Here is a 15,446-nt window from a genome sequence, read left to right as displayed (position 1 = left end):
TACTTCGTTTCTTTGTGGATGGAAAATATTCTGCAACTCAGGGAGGTGGCCAGAGACCAAAGAACTGCCTGAAGCTGGGCAGCAGCATGGGAAGGGTTGCTTTTAAGTAAAGCTCTCTTTGCTTTGTTTCAGGGCCTAAGAGGTTGGCTTCTGAGAATTTTTTCCTTTACCTTCTTAGAAAGGACTCTCAGTCTTGGCCAGGTTTGCGCAATGTTTGCTTGTAAGCACATCTTCCTACCTAAACTTTGAAAGGGGGGATTTATTCAGCTTTTGAAGGAAACTGGCTAAAATTCAGTCAGATGACATCAGCCCTGCCAGCCAACCTGGGTGTGCAGGTCGTTCCCCACTGGACTCTTTGACGCCTTCAAATGCATTTTGTACATGCCTTCATCTTGCTGTGTCCTGTGAGGCTGACATCTATAGACTGTTTAACCTGGGCTCCCTTACCTTCTGGCTTCTGCTTGGGTTTGGCCTATAAGAAAAGGAGAGAGGGTGGGAACAGAGAGATTCGGGTACGGATTCCCGATGCCCTCTCTCCCTGCACTGGTGCATGCCTCTGGCTATGGTTACGTTCTTCCACATCTACTCCTTGGTTGTTCCCACTGCACTAGGCTTCACTATTGCTATGCTTATATCCTCCTCTTGCTTCTTCAGGCCAAGGACAACAAGACTCTAACTCTTGCTAATTTTAGGGTGTTTTTTCCTTTTCTCCCCACTTAAATCTTTTCTTAAAAAGTGAGGTGAAATCCACATGACATATAATTAAAGATTTTAAACAGTATAGTTCAGTGGCACTTAGCACATTCACAATGTTGTGTGACCATCTTCTCTCTCCAGTGTTAAAACTTTTTTTTAAAATCACCCCAGAAGAACATCCATTAAATAATCACTCCCCATTTCTCTCTTCTCTCCATCCTCTGGCAACCACTAATCTACTTTCTCTCTCTCTGGGTTTGCCTATTCTGGATATTTCATATGAAAGAAGTGTAGAGTATGTGACCTTTTGTGTCTGGCTTCTTTCACTTTGTATAATGTTTTTGGGGTTCATCCAAGTTGTAGCATTATTAATACTTCTTTTTTTTTTTTTTTTGAGATGGAGTTTCGCTTTGTCACCCAGGCTAGAGTGCAGTGGTGAGATCTTGGCTCACTGCAACCTCCACCTCCTAAGTAGCTGGGATTACAGGCACCCGCCACCATGCCCAGTTAATTTTTGTATTTTTAGTAGAGATGGGGTTTCACCATGTTGGCCAGGCTGGTCTCAAACTCCTGACCTCAAGTAATCCGCCCACCTTGGCCTCCCAAAGTGCTGGGATTACAGGCGTGAGCCACCGTGCCCAGACTCCTTTTGTTTTTATGACTGAATAATACTCCATTGTGTGGGTAGACCACAGTCCCCTTTATTCTTAACTCTGTAAGCTGGTGGTTCTCAAAACGTGGTCCTTAGACCAGCAGCATCAGCATACTCTGGGTACTTGTGGGAAATGCAACTTCTTAGGACCATTCACTCCATGAAACTATGGGAGGCAGGGCCCAGACATCTATTTAGTAACAAGCTCTCCGGGTGATTCTGATGCCTGCTCAACTGTGAGGCCCACTTCTGTAAGTAGCCTCTTGATTAAGGTCTCCTCATTTAAAGCATTTGGGGTGAATTCATTTCCTGCTGGGACCCTGATGAATACCACCTCCAGCTGGGGTAACTGACATCTGTTTCTTGTGTGTTTAGTGCTGGGCACACTAGAGCAGGGCAGGGGGTGGTTTTAACAACCTCAGTTCTAAAAGTAGATATAAAGCGCATGTTCTAAACTGGCTCCCAGAGTTCCCCAGTAGGCTTATGTTCTGGTTGTCTGGAGTGGAAACTTGCTTTATAAGACACCATTTTTTTGGCTGCCTTCCCCTTTCTGTTTGATTTCACCATTCTCCTACTGGTGCCAGTGCTTCCTGTAGTCACTCTCCGTCCCCCATGCCCCTACCCTCACAAAGAAACTACTTGCGCTTGAATCTTTATCTCAGGGTCAGCTTCCGGCGGACCCCAACCAAGATAGCACCTAATTGACCATCCTGAAAAAATGGCCAGTGTTGATATGGGTAAGAGATTTTTTTGATTCAGATTCAGATAACACTTGTGCTGTTACAGCCCTGAACTGATCGAGGAAGATTATCTTTGGAGTAATGTGGGTTAACAATGAAATTTATATCTGTTAAATCACTGTCTGCTCCCAGCTACTTGGTGAAGGAAAGCGCATGGCCCTGTTTGGGATTCACCTTGAATGTGTGTCTAACTTGGCTTCTTCTGGGTTGCTACCATAGTAACCGGAGTAATTAACCTGAATTTCACTCTCTTGCTCTCTCTACACCACCTCCCCTCTCCCCTACTCCAGTTCATTCTGGATTTGCTTTGAAGTATTTTAGTGAAGCAGTTAGAAAGCCTTCATCTACCTTCATCTGCACATTGATGATGCCCTTTTCCTGGTTTTATCAGCCTGCCTGTTTTTGTTGTCTGTACATCCATTTCTTTGGTGATAAAGCACATGCATGGTATAGCTCAGACATGTAAACAGCGTTCAGCAATTATAAAACACAGAAGTGACATCAACTGGGGGCAGTGTTTGGGCTTCCTTTGTCAACTCAGAACATCTGTTTGGCTCATGGGGGCACCTTAGTTTATTGCTGTCATTAGGAGCTGTCAGTCAGAGGAACTGAGACCTGCACTTCCCACTGAGGTGTTGAATATTAAAAACACATTTCCTACCAAGGGCTCAGTCCTATTTTCACTCTTTTTTTTTTTTTAAAGTAAGTTCTTAATTTTTGTTTTAAGTGTATATTGTGTTCTAGGAGACATTCAAGAAATAAATGACTGGTCCTTTTTGAAGGACAATTATCACCAAAAAGAAAAATGATAAATTTAACAGGTTCCTGTGATAATCTACGCTGCATCCCTTTAGCCTACCTGATTTTAGGAGTGCCAGTGTAGACAGTTCCCTGTCATTTAGTTGTCACACATCAAAGTTGTGCTGTGATATTTCTTTACTGTTTTCTTCAAAACTTCGGAAGCCTGCTTAGCCTTGTTCAGGCACAACTCAGATGTGTATGGGGTGTTAGCATCCCAGATGCAACCCCTGAGCAACAGGTTATCAGAGTTGGTGGACAAATGTTCTGCCTCTTTGTGTTCTGATGGGACAATTCTGAGGCACATTCTAATGGCTCTTCAGAGGGTCTCAGAAGCAGTTGAGCGCCAGTTGCCCATTGAGGCTGTCAGCCTGTCTTCTTTTATTCATTTATTTATCTGTGGCTGACACTATTGATTGCAGTTCAGGTTTCATAGAAAGTAGCTTCCAAGATGGAGATAGTATGCTGGAAATTTACTGAAGAATGCCTTTGGGATCAACCACTGTCGAAGGGAAGGGAAGGAAGCAGGATCAGGCAGCAGTAGAAGATGGGCTGGGATGCAGCAAGGCGCCTCTGAAGGTGAATCTGGCACCCTTTCTATTCTCACCCTGGATAAGCTCCTCAACTCTCATATTCAACAATTGTTTATGTAATTCTGATTTCTAATCCACACTTCCAAGTCCTGTCTCTTATTCAAGTGTCTGCTCCTCTACTCAGCACCTGGCCATGTGATAGGTTGTTAGAAATAGAAATGAGTCAGACATTGTATCAGTCGGGGTTCTCCAGAGAAACAGAACCAATAGGCTATATAAATAGGTTAAATAGAAAAAGATTTATGATGGATTAGCTCACATGATTATGAAGGCTGAGAAATCCCACGAAATGCCATCTGCAAGCTGAAGGCTCAGGAAAGCTCATGTTATCATTGTAGTTCAAGCCCTTAGCCCTGAGAATTGGGCGGCTAATGGGGTAAGTCCCAGTCAAGTCCAAAGGATCCAAAACCAGGGACACTGATGTCCAATGGTGCCAGAAGATAGATGACCCAGTTCAAGTGAAGAGAGTGAATTTGCCCTTCCTCCTTGTCTTTTTGGTCTTACCTGGACCCTCAGTGAATTAGATGATGCCCAACCACATTGGTGAGGGCAGACCTTCTTTACTCAGTCTACTGACTCAAATGCTAATCTCTTCTGGAAACACCGTCACAGACAAACCCAGAAATAATGTTTTACCAGCTTTCTGGGCATTCCTTAGCTCAATCAAGTTGACAAATAAAATTAAACAGTTCTGACATGATCCCAGATCTAGAAGGAATTCAGCTTGAGGGGGTTGCAGAACGCAGAAAAAAGTCATTACAGGATACCCTGACAAGTTCTTGGAAATACAGGAATTAAAACAGGTTGGGGTGATGGGAATATTTTAAGCAGTGAGCCGAAATCACAGTGTGTAAGTTGTGGCATACATAATCAGAGACCAGACCTGAAGTGTTACAAGATTGAGCCTCAAAGGAGACAAATGTTGTTACAGTTTTAGCATCTTGGGACCTCAGAGGTCAGCTGGCCCACCTATACCTGAGGTCTGGCTCTTCTCCACAGAATTCTTGCAAGGTAATAATCTAATCTCTGCTTAGTTTCATTGCTGTATCTAGTGATTTTATGCTCTCTGACTGGGGAGTAGAGAGAGATGGGAGCACTTCTTTGTAACTTCACCCATTGACTCTGGTTTTACCTATGCATCTCTGCTTCTTCTTCCATACAACAGCCCTTCATATTTGAGCTGGCCCTTTGCATATTCCTCCCAAATGAAAAAACCCTGGATTCTTTAGCCATTCATCAAATGACATCTTGCAGTCCTATCAATTCTTCCTCCTAAATATCTCTTGAGTCTGGTTTCTTCTCTTTACTTCCATGATCACTTAGCATGGAAAATAGGACAAATGACCTTGTGGAAATTAGTATCAATGGCTCTATTTTTAATCTTCCTCTTCTCTGGCCTCGATGACTACAGCAGCCTTCTAGCTGGCTTCCTCACTGCCATTTTGCCCTTTCCACTTCAGTTTTACTGTCAGCAGAGCAGTCCTCTCCAAATGAAAATATGACCATGCCATATTCCTGTTTAAAACCATTCAGCAAATTCTCAGTGCCCTTCATAGAAACAATGAAAATCTTTAGCATACCCCTGAAGGTTTGCAATGTCTGGCTCTTTCCAGTCACAGCTCCAGCGTTCCTCTTGGCAATTGACATGCTAACCGTTTAGAAACTATTTTAACATCTCGATTATGACATTACTTCTCTGGTCCCAAGGCTTCATGTAGATGGGTCCCTCTGCCTAGAATCTGTTCCTTTTATCTACCTGAATAACTTCTGCTAATTTTTCAGTTCTGAGTTTTGGAGTAACTTCATCTGGCAAGCCTCCACTGAGTGGCTACCCAACTCTTTAGGTTAGGGCTCTGTGATGTAACCAAACTTTCCTCCCTCCACTCCCCCCCTCCCCTTCCCGTCCCCTCCCCTTCCCCTCCCCTCCCCTCCCCTCCCCTCCCCCTCCCCTCCCCTCCCCTCCCCCTCCCCTCCCCCTCCCCTCCCATCCCCCTCCCACCCCCCTCCCCAATCCCCTCCCATCCCCTTCCCCTCCCCCTGCCCTCCCCTTCCCCTCCCCTTCCCTCCCCTTCCTCTCTCCTCCCCTTCCCTCCCTTTCCTCTCTCCTCCCCTTCCCTCCCCTCCCCTTCCTCCCTCCCTCCCTCCCTTCCTTCCTCTCTCTCTCTTTTTCTCTCTCTCTCTCCTTCCCTCCCTCCTTTCTTCTCTTTCTCTTTCTTCCTCTCTCTCTCCCTCATTTCCTCCCTCCCCTGCATACAGTAAATTAGGCCCATTTTTATTATATAATAACTCAAAGTTATAAAACATCTTCACCGTCACAAAAGCTCCCTCATATTTCCTTTAGTATATACTTCTCAAAAGCAACTGCTGTTCTGGCAGCTATCACCATAGATTCTTGCTGTCTTTTAAACCTAATATACCTGGCATCATACAGTATTCACATTTTGTGTCTGGCTCCTTGCACTCATCCATGTTGGTGCAGGTGGCAGTAGATTATTTTTTCCTTCATGTGTTATTCCACCCTATGATCCATTGTATGAATATGTCATATTATTGATCATTCTATGCTTGATGTACATTTCAGTTGTTTCCAATTGTTGGCTATTATGCATACTGTTGCCAGGAGCATGAATGTATTTGTTTTTTTGCTGAACACATGCTATAAAGTCCATTCTCACACTGCTATAAAGAACTGAGACTGGATAATTTACAAGGAAAGAGGTTTAACTGACTCACAGTTCCACAGGCTGTACAGGAGGCATGTCTGGGAGGCCTCAGGAAGTGTACAATCATGGCAGAAGGTGGAGGGGAAGCAAGCATGGTATTCACATGGCGGCAGGAGAGACAGAGTTAAGGGGGAAGCACTACACACTTGTGAGATCTTGTGTGAATTCATTTACTATCATGAGAACAGCAAGGGGGAAATCCACCCACATGATCCAATCACCTCCCACCAGGTCCCTTCCCCAACACTGGGAGTTGGTTGGGGACACAGAGCCAAACCATATCACATGCATTTTTTCTTCTTACATTGTGATCGATTTTATTTATTTTTTGAGGTGGAGTCTCGCTCTGTGGCCCAGGCTGGAGTGCAGTGGTGCGATCTCTGCTCACTTCAAACTCCGCCTCCCGGGTCTATGCCATTCTCCTGCCTCAACCTCTCGAGTAGCTGGGACTACGGGTGCCCACCACCATGCCCAGCTAATTTTTTGTATTTTTAGTAGAGATGGGGTTTCACCGTGTTAGCTAGGATGGTCTCGATCTCCTGACCTCGTGATCTGCCCGCCTCAGTCTTCCAAAGCTCTGGGATTACAGGCGTGAGCCACCGCGCTTGGCCTGATTTTAATTTTTGAAATACTTGCTGCCTCTTCCTTCTGGGTTCCTCCTCACTGGAATGATCCTTGCAGGAAGATTTTACTTTCTACTCAATTGTCACAGGAGCTAGCCTTGTGACTTGCTTTGTCCAATGAAATGTGATAGAAGGAATGTATGTCACTTTTTATTAGATTAAGAGCCATTGCATGGTTCTGCTACTGTGATTTTCCCTCTGACACGAGATTAGCATACAGGCTGACATACAGAAGAATGAAACTGGATCCGTATCAGTCACCACATGCAAAAATCAACTCAAAACGGATTAAAGACTTAAATGTAAGACCTGAAACTATAAAAAGACTAGAAGAAAACTCAGGGAAAGCTCTCTTCTTGGACATTGGTCTAGACAAAGAATTCATGATGAAGACCTCAAAAGCGCAGACAATAAAACAAAAAATAGATAAATGTGACTAAACTAAAGAACTTCTGCACAGCAAGAGAAATAATAAAGAGTAAAGAGACAACCTGTTGAATGAGAGAAAATATTTATAAACTATTCACCCAATGGGAGAAACTAATATCCCCAATATACAAGAAACAGAAGAAAACCAAATAATCCCATTAAAAAGCAGGTAAAGGACATGAGTAGACTTTCTTAAAAGAAGACATACAAATGGCCAAGTAGAAGAAAAAATGCTTGACATTACTAATCATCAGGAAAATGCAAATTAAAACCACAATGAGATATCATCTTACTCTAGCCAGAATGGTTATTATTATAAAGACAAAAAATAACATGTTGGTGAGGATTCAGAGAAAAAGGAACTCTTATGCAATGTTGGTGGGAATGTAAACTAGTATAGTCATTGTGAAAAGCACAGTGGAGATTTCTTGAAAAAGTAAACATAGAGCTACCATTCGATTCAGCAATCCCAGTCCTAGATATCTACCCAAAAGAAAAGAAATCAATATATCAAAGGGATACCTGCACTCATGTATTTATTGCAGCAGTATTCACAATAGCAAAGACATGAAGTCAACCTAAGTGTTTATCAATGGATGAATGGATAAAGAAAATCTGGTATATACACACAATGGAATTCTATTTGGCCATAAAAAAGAATGAAATTATGTCATTTGTAGCAACATGGATGAAACCAGAGGCTATTATCTTAAGCAAACTAAGCCAGGCATGAAAAGACAAATATTGCATGTTCTCACTTATATGTGGAGCAAAACATTTGATTACATGGAGGTAGAGACTGGAAAGATGGATAACAGAGACTGGAAAAGTGAGTTGGGGGATGGGGGAGGATGAAGAGATCTGGGTTAAAAGGTACAATCATACAGTAAGATAGAAGGAATAAATTCATTGTTTGACAGCAGAGTAGAGTGACTATACTTAAAAAAATGTGTAGTACTCAGGTGATGGACACTGTGAATACCTTGACTTGACCAATATACCTTATATACATGAAACAAAACTTCTCATGTACTCCATAAATTTGTACAGATAAAAAAGAAACAACAGCAAGAATTAATAATAACAGGATGGCATAGAGGCTCATCCTCCATTCTGGGTCCTAGGATGAAGAACAGGTGGAAGGAGCCACAGCTGAGTCACAGTGGGCAACAGTGGAGTGAGAACTAAATATTTATGGTTACAAGCAATTAGAATCTGGGAATGTTTTGCAATTTCCACAAAACTTTGTGTAAGTTGACTGATCCATTGCCTTTCCTTGTATTCTCATAGCACTTTATAATTCCTATCATAAAATAGCACAAATTCCAATCAAGTATCGTTTAACTTGCTCTCCACTTGACCCCTTTCTACCACACCCCAACCTGTAAGGGTGGAGGCTGTACATGTCTTGGTCATTGTTGTAAACCTAGCACCCAGTATTTTGATGAATGAGTAGTAGGTTTTCAACACATATTCATTCAACAGAATGACTTTTAACCTTTTATCGATGGGACAATCAATTTTCTTAGGTGTCCTTACTGTACATAGTGGGTGGCCTGGAATGGAGCACCATTTCCCGTTGTCTTTAACTTTTGACAGTTTGATTATGTGTCTTGATGTGAATTTTGGGGGATTTATCTTATTTGGTATCCTTTGTGTAGAGCACCATTTCCAAGTATGTTCTTCTTATTGAGGAGAAGATGATAGCTCTAATCTCCCTTCCTAAGGACAGGCTACTCCTAAATATATAGCTTAGGTGGCATTAGTCTTTGATAGTGACATCTCACTGTTGGTCCATGTTGACTTCACTGTAGACTCAGACTCTGGAATGTCTCCTTGTGGTGCTACTGCTCAGCCAGTTTTCTCACCCTGGTTTGGGGCAGGGTTACCCTGGTGTACTTATTTATCACCATTTCCCTCTGTCAATATGCCTGCTCTCACGCCTTTCTCTGGAGTTTGAGTTTACTTGTTTGTTAATTTATTTTAACCACGCCTTCCTCACTGCTTTCTCATTTCCCATATCTGGTTGTTCTATCTCAGCCTGTCCTCCAGAAACCCCAAAATACTCCATTTCAAATCTTATCATAGACCTCTGTCCACTCCTGATTGACATGGGCATTTATCAGCTTCCAGCAAATTGAACTTCATTGTGCTGCAGTGTACAGGTGTCAGAGTGAGAAATAGCTTGGTCAAAAATTAGCACTTGCAATTTCGAGCAGATGCCAGTGTAACTTCTGATTTAGGGATCGTATTTGAGATTCTGTATGTTCTTATTGATTTGCAGATGTTCTTTACATATTCTGGGTATTCATTCTTGGTTGGCTATGTGCATTATAAACAGCTTTTTCTACTTTGGTCCTTTCACTTTGTTTATAGTATCTTTTTTGTTTTTTTGCTACATAAAGTTTTAATTTTAATTTATCAACCTTTATGGTTGACAATTTTATGATTTGTGTTTGTTATCTTTTGTTTAAGAAATTCTTCGCATCCATGAGTTCAAAAAAAGTGTACACTTTCTTCTAAAAATATGTATTTTAATTTTTAATTGATAGCTAATTTTACATATTTATTGGGTGAAATGTGATGTTTCAATACATGTATATATGACGTAATTAGCAAATTGGGGTAGTTAGCATATCTATCACCTCAGACATTTATAATATCATTTCTTTGTGATGGTAATATTCAAAATCCCCTCTTCTATTTTGAGATATTCAGTACCTTTTTATTGACTATAGTCACCCTACTATGCAATAGGATACCAGAACTTATCCGTCTTTTCTAATTTAACTTTGTACCCATTGACCAACCTCTCTCCATAACCTGCGCCCCTCACCCCCACCCCAGTCTCTGGTAACCACTGTTCTATTCATTACTTCTATGAGATCAACTTTTAAAAATATTTGGCATATGTAAAAATTTTTTCACATTTAGGTCTCTAATACATCTTCATTAAAAAATTTTATGTGGCATAAGGCAAGGGTGTAATTTTAATTTTACACTTTTCCTTACAGAAATAAAATTATTCCCAAACTTTGAATTGCTATATGGATATATAATGCTCTTACGTACTTCATTCATACTCGTATGTTCCCTATTCTGCTGCAAAAAACTATGGTTTTATTCTTGTATCAAGACGATACTGCCTCACTTACTACATCTTAACAATATCTTTCCTATCTTTTCATGTGAATCCCTTTTGCTTGTTTTTCTTTTTAAAAGCTGTGTTTGCTGTTCTTGGATTTTTACTCTTACGTGAAAATTTTAATATTTACACAAGTTCCATGAAAAGTCCTATTTGGATTTTGACTAGAATCACGTGGAACTTATAAATTAATTTGTAGAGAATTGGCATTCTTATAAATCTTCCTTCCTATCCATATTATAATTTGCCATTTATTCAGGTCTCCAAAAAGTGTTTCAAGGATGCTTTGTAATTTTCTCTATAAAATGTCACACTTTGTTTTCTTAGATTTATTCTCAGTTGTTTTATGTTTTTTGACAAAAGTGAATACTGTTTTTTAAATCCTGTATATATTTCCTAATTGGTGATATTTGGTGTATAAAAATAACCACTGGAATTTTTATAACTTTGAACTTAAGCAATTGAATGAAAATATGTATTCTAATCATTTTTAGATTCTCTGGGATTTCAGGGTAGCAATCATATTCTAGGCAGATAATGATAATTTCACATTCTACTTTTCCAATCTTTACACCGTGTATTGTTTTTTTGGTCCATTGAATTGACTAGGATCTTCAGAAGATCAGAAAGGGTAGTAGTACATTTGTGTTTTGTTTCTAATTTTAATGGAAATTCTTTTGAAGTTTAACCATGAAGTCTTATTTTTACTATAGCTTTTATTATGCTTTTAGATACTATTTCTCATTTGCTAAAATTGGAGAATTGGCTGTTACATTTTATTGAATACTTTTCTGCAACCATTTAGATAATCATATGTCTTTATATTTTAATATGCCTATATAGTGCATCACATTTTCAAAATTTTTAAAAATCATTTTAAATTCCTAGCATAAATTCTACTTGGCTATATTTTATAATTTTTAGAAAAATTGGATTCAGTGGACTTTTTTGTTTAGAATATTTGTATTAAAATTTATAAATAAAATTTATTTTTTTCTTATACTATCTGTAGAAGTTTGTATTATCATTCACAATTATTTAATTACATCTTCCCTGTGAAAGGATTACATATTCTCAGTGTGACATATAATGCCTCCTGGTGGCTGGGGTATACTTCATGCTCCTTTGCTGAGTTTGACAGTAGAATCTGCTTGACCCAATGTGTGTGTACATTGCTTTGTGTCAATCTCACATTTTTGTGTTTTGTTTTGTTTTGTTTTTGTTTTTTGAGACAGGGATTCACTCTGTCACCCAGGCTAGCTGGGGCTAAAGGTGCACGCCACCATACCTGGCCAATTAATTTTTTTTTTTTTTTGTAGAGAAGGGGTCTTGTTTCTTCCAAGCAGAGAGTTTAGGGAGCAATACAGTTATTCTGCTAACTCTCTGGGTCTTTTTCTCTTTCACAAGAGCAGACATGTTCCACATAAGGAATATTCCTTCAGCTTGGGCCCTTGAATGTGGAAACACATGGGACAGGGCTGAGCCTGGAGCACAACCTCAGCTGATCCGCAGTCCACATGGAATATGAATGAAGAATAAATCTTTGTTTTTTGTAAGCCCCTGAGATTTTGGGTTATCACTAAAGTAAAGCTGACTAATGAGTTATCCATACCTGGTTTAAGAATCAAGGTTAATGCAGCCTCATAAAATTCTTCTTCCCTGAAAGAATTTATATAATACAGAAATTTATATAATACAGTCTGTTTTCTTAAAGTTTGGTGAAATATGATTGTAAAACTCTCTGAATCTAGTGCATTTTTTCAGGTAGAGAAGAATTTCATCAAATGATTCAGATTTAAAAATAGGTATTGGCCTATTCCGGTTTCCTATTTTTTTTTCCTTGCATCAATTTTGGTAATTTATATTTTTGTAGAAAAACTTCTCCTGTATCTATGTCTTCTGTCAACAAAAACCTGTTTGTGATAATTTTTATGATAAAAACAAAATTTAGCATATTTTATGATCTAATGAGAATATTATTTGTGCCTTATTTCTTTTTCTTAATCAATGTTATAATAAGTTTGTGTACATAATCAGTACTTTCAGAGAACAAGCCTTTTTATATCAGAAATTTTTGTTGTTTGGTCAAAACCATTTTATCAAAACTTCTACTTTTTCATATTTCATTAATTGATACTCTTTAATTCTTTTTTCTAGTTTTTGGAGTTTTCTTCCTCGTTTTAAAGATGAATGCATAGTTCATTTATTCTCAGCATTTCTTATATTAGCATTGTAAACTTGGTTGCCTATAGCAAAGACCTGAAATGGCTTAAAGAGATGAAAGTTAAATTTTTTATACTTGAAAATTTAGAGGGCAGGCAATACAGAGCTGGTAGGATAACTGTACTTTGAGGAAGTCTTAAGGACCCAGGATCCTTCCACTTTCTTGTTTATGGGGTATTGCTCTTGTCTACCAGCTTCAAGATAATTTATCTCTATGCTTATGCTTCAGCCAGCATGAAGGAGGAGAGGGATAAGAAGGGCTTCCCTCCCTTGAAGATATGATCTGGAGGTTTCATGCCTCATTTCTGCTTGTATCCCATTGGTAAGAACAGTCCTACAGCCATATAAAAGAGACTCGCAATTTAGCTTTTATTCTGAGAAGTCATATGTCCAGCTAAAAATTAAGGGTTCTCTTACTATGGGAGCGAGGATACTGGATACTGGATAAGGGGTATAGTGTCTGCCACAGTTCACCCCTTTGGTATCCAAACATCCATGTGTACCTATCTTCTCAACCATTCCTGTGCCAAAGGAGACACTCTAAAATTCCTTGCAGTTATTGAATCCAATTTGAAATCTAGCATAACTGCATAATGTACAGTTTTTTCCATCAGGTCTAGATGTGGCTCCTCATGGTACAGTGGCTTAAAATGTAAAAGGTAAGTTATCTGCCTATCATATGCCCAATATACAATGACAAAGCAGGAGCAGGAAAGCAACAATAACAAATCCCTTTTGGATAGAGAAGAAAGTGAATACACAACTGCCAGTGCTAATGACAATCAAATGCCATTGCCCATCCAGTGGCCTCTGATTCTCCTCTTTGGAGGAACTCTTTAGATTACTATCCTTTATGTTTCCTGGTGGTATCTTTTTGTCTGTTCTTTCTTGTGCATTATGCTTCCTGGTCGCATGTGGGATGGGCCATGCAGAGTGGGTTCTCCTTGTGAATTGAAAAGCTTTTGTAGTCTACTTTTTGCTGTTCCATGTCAAGTCAATTCTTTGTCAAATATTGACAATTAGCTCTCTTGTTTAGAAATAGATTCTTCAGTCTGAAGATTCTTGTGTTACTCTTTAAATTTGCTTTGTGCCTTGCTGATTGCCCTGTCTCTCAACTTTGTGGCACCTAACTAGCGCATCCGAAACAAAAACTTGTGTGGGAAAGACACTTCTATTAATTGAATCCTTTCCTCCAGCTGGCTACAATTTTCTGGCAGGAGCATCTTTTAAAAGAAGGTGTTGATAATGTCGTGGGGCCATGGTATGACCACCTGCTAAGTCTGGTACTACAGAGCCGTCAGTCTTAATAGCTGCATTTTGGGGATATAGAAGCAATTGGTCTTTTCCACTCTAAAAAGCCCCAAATAACCAGACTCCTGGTCAACTTAGATTGTGAATGACAGGCAGAGAGTGCTTTAGTGCTGTATTTTCTTCCATCTCTGTTAGCATACTGGCTAGCTTTTTTTTTTTCTTAAACAGTTTTTTAAAATTTATTTTTATAAATTGACAAATTATATGTGTTTATGGTATACAATATGAAGTTTTGATATATGTATACATTGTGGAATGACTGGATCAAGCCAATTAACATAGGCATTTTTTCGCACACATCAATTTTTTGTGTGTGCTGAGAACATTTAAAATCAGTAATTTTCAAATATACAATACATGGTTATTGATTATAATCACCGTGTTGCACAATAGATCTGTTGAACTTATTCCTGCTTTCTAACTGAAAATTTGTATCCTTTGATCAACATCTCCCCAGTCCCGGCCGCTGAGCCCCTGGTATCTACATTCTACTCTGTGCTTCTGAGTTTGACTTTTTTAGATTCCACATATAAATGACATTATGTAATACTTGTCTTTCTCTGCCTAGATTATTTCACTTAGCATAATATCCTCTACGTTCTTGAGTTTATATCTCTTCTTTGGGATTTTGCTAAGAGCCACAAAAGTCAGTCATGCAGACCAACATTCTCTATATATTACATATATAGCTTGGTGAAAAGGTAATTGTGGTTTTTACCATTACTTTTGCTTGCCCCAAGCACCAAGGGAGACGTTGTTCAAAGAATACATATTCTCATAGCACTATAGCCTCTGAACATATGTTCTGTCTTCCAAGGTAAAACATTGTGGTTTTGCCAAATGTTTTGTAGCTGCATAACAAGGATTATCAACTTTCCAACCTGCTGTATCTGAGTCAACACTGCCTTTCACACAGTCAGTATTCCAATGAGACGCCCGTTTGTCTTTCTTACGTTCAGCACTCTACTTTAAGACACCGAAATAGATGTATATGTGTTCAACAGCAATAGTGGATTTCACAAGATAAATGTTTGCTTCTCATGTGAGACACTAGAGGTAGACAGTCCAGGCCTGCTAGGAGGAGTTTGGGCTGTATGAAATCTTGAAGGATCTAGGGCCTTTCAGTCTTTTTGCTCCACCATCCTTAAGGTGTTCCCCTTGCCTTATTACCCTAGGAGCACTGCCAACTACAGTGCTCAATGTCTCCTGGTTTGCCTGGGACTTTCCTGATTTTAACACTGAAAGTCGCATGTCCTTGGAGACCCTTCAGTGCTGGGCAAAATGGGATGGTTTGTCACTATTCCATTTCCACCCCAGCTGGTCATAGTGCAATATAATTCTGATGCTACCACCTAGAGTTAGCCTCAGATCCCACAAGTTAAGGTCTCAGTCTTGTACTAGACTGCTTTCACTTCAGATGCCAGGCACAATTGGGGGCCCCAGTCTATCTGCACTTCTAATCAACTGGTTACCCGTCTGGGAGTCCCCCTGCCCTATGTTTGATAATTTGTTA

At 39.7% G+C, this 15,446-nt stretch overlaps 1 long non-coding RNA gene across 1 annotated transcript in view; it reads left to right on the top strand.

Moving 5' to 3' along the window:
• Positions 1-1,459: 1,459 nt before the first annotated feature.
• Positions 1,460-15,446, top strand: part of LOC105496370 (uncharacterized) — a 187,416-nt gene continuing 173,429 nt past the window's right edge. Inside the window, exon 1 of the long non-coding RNA XR_011614321.1 lies at positions 1,460-1,599. This is a non-coding gene — a long non-coding RNA (uncharacterized lncRNA). The remainder of the gene's footprint in view (positions 1,600-15,446) is intronic.

The sequence above is a fragment of the Macaca nemestrina genome, chromosome 15 (genome assembly GCF_043159975.1).
Source record: "Macaca nemestrina isolate mMacNem1 chromosome 15, mMacNem.hap1, whole genome shotgun sequence".
In the NCBI taxonomy this organism is placed as follows: Eukaryota; Metazoa; Chordata; class Mammalia; order Primates; family Cercopithecidae; genus Macaca; species Macaca nemestrina.
The sequence above is the reverse complement of the archived record's forward strand: the minus strand, read 5'-3'. Positions and strand labels throughout refer to the sequence as shown.